The sequence below is a fragment of the Globicephala melas genome, chromosome 12 (assembly GCF_963455315.2).
Source record: "Globicephala melas chromosome 12, mGloMel1.2, whole genome shotgun sequence".
NCBI classification, from domain to species: Eukaryota; Metazoa; Chordata; class Mammalia; order Artiodactyla; family Delphinidae; genus Globicephala; species Globicephala melas.
Window position 1 is genome coordinate 16,281,074 of NC_083325.1, and position 2,128 is coordinate 16,283,201.

General features: G+C 40.6%; 1 pseudogene; it reads right to left on the reverse strand.

Moving 5' to 3' along the window:
- Positions 1 to 237: 237 nt before the first annotated feature.
- LOC115842547 (cytokine receptor-like factor 3 pseudogene) lies at positions 238 to 1,383 on the reverse strand (annotated as a pseudogene).
- Between the last annotated feature and the right edge of the window lie 745 nt (positions 1,384 to 2,128).

A 2,128-nucleotide genomic window follows, 5' to 3' on the forward strand; every position in this document is an offset into this window, starting at 1 on the left:
TATTGTGATATGGTATTTTAATGAACACTCTCCTAAAAATAAAATTGACTGCATTATGGTTTTGTCTACAACATTTAAGTATCTTATTGCTAAAATATTCCAAAATGTATCCAGTAAGTATTTTCCATTTCCAATAGCCCAAGAGATTGAATCCTACTATTTGTATCAATTACAACTAAACCAGGTTAAGAACAGCTGCCCTAAAACCCTGCAGACCAAAGCTAGTCATCCAAGAATCTAAAACACTAGCACTTTCCATTCAGGTTGGAAAAATTAACATCCAACATAAAGAGATCTGAATGATTCATCAAGTAAGCAGTCAACAAACACTTCTCTGCTGTTCAAGCTAATAATTATTTGAAGCTTGAAGTTTCTGCCTTTGTTATTTTGATGGTTCCTAGAGTCACAGTTTCAATGTCAAATGTGACAGTTTTATCAGCCACCTTTCCCAGGAGTAACTGCCAGTAACTGATTAGTCATTTCTTTTCCATTTTCAAAAATGGCACTGTTTGCACTAATGCACACTGTCTGATGCTTCTGCAGAGATTCTTATTCATTCTATGATCTGCCCACACTCCTATAATGTCTCTCCCATCCAATTGTCTCTCAATTTCAACTCCAAATGTTAATGTCTGTCCACAGAAATAATTTGGGGTGCTGGAGTTGGATTCAGAATCTTTCTGGAGTGTTCTACTTCTTCTATTGCTCAGACAGTGCCCTTCAAGGCCATCTTTCCACTCATAAGGCACCAATGTGAGATGACCTATTTGGGGGATGCTTCAAGGACTCCATTCCTGGAAGCCATCTCCTCCACCAGAAGTGATAATTGGGTTCTAAGAACAATGCTATGAAATTCATTTCAGTGCTGCATATACATCCTCAAAATGATTTGAAGTACATTTATGGGACTGGAGCCTGTCATCTTGGGCACTAAACTCATCATCCATCTTACATCATTGTACACTCATGCCACCAGGGTTTTCTATTTTTTTCTTGTATCTGAACTGGTGGGTGAGATGCTGCTGTTCCATGGTTTAAAATGTAGTTTTTCACTATGTTAAGAACTGAGTCATTCAACTAGGAAGTTGCCTTCGTACATCATCCAGTAAAGGCACTTCTGGTAGTCTGTCCAACTGAATGTGTGAGGCTCTTTTGGTAAAGCTCTGCAGCTTCTCACTCTGCTCTTATACACCACCAAGAATGGCAGTCTCTCTTTCTTGGACTGTCCTCTACAGGGTTAGTTCCATGCTCTTTGACCTCTGGAATCATCTAGTGGCTTACTACTCTGTTCATTGGTGTCTACTTCTTGCAAAAGACCAACCGCTCAAAATGGAGCTTCCTAAGGGCTCCCTTTAAATCATTAAAATGCTATTCCAGGACCATCCTCTGGGAAGATGTCTCTTTCATCTCTGAGATGACGACTTAATCCTTTTCAAGTCATGGTCTTTTCTGAGAATCATGAGAACTTTTTAGACTGTATTCTCAGAAAAATGATCATCCATGCCCTGCCTCTGTGCCTCCTGCAGCCCCTGAAGTTCTGGACCAGCTCCTGTTGGCTCCATGTTCTCATGGGCCTCCTGCTGCTCAGGCTCCAACTCCTCTTTGTAGGTGGCATGGCCGGTGGTTGTGGGTATGGGTTCCTGACTGTTCCATACCTCGCTGAGCTGCCTAGCACCTGAAGCAGCTCCTTTGAGAGATAAATGGACTCTGAATACAGACAAAATGCTTTTGCTTTGATACGTTATATTGGAGTTGCCTTTAACATGACTTTTGCTCGTTCTGGATTGATTGGTCATTGTTGTTGATGAGAGAATAATAAAAACGATAATTTCATTTGGTGGCATATGGCACGGCTCAGCCTGTGGTAGATGGTAGGGATATCTGGTGGGGCAAAGGGCCAGGTCAAATGGTCATTTTATAGCAACGTAATGAGTGAGTGAAGCTCATAGCTCCCAACTTCAAACCCTGCATTCACCTAGCAGTTATTTTATTTTCCTTACTTCATCTGCTTTCTGATTACTTCAGTTGGTTAAAAACAACAACAACAACAACAAAAAAACACCTTTTCTGGTTAAATTATATACAACTTCTGAGGAAGATATTTAAGAAAGCTGAGTCAGGGGAATGA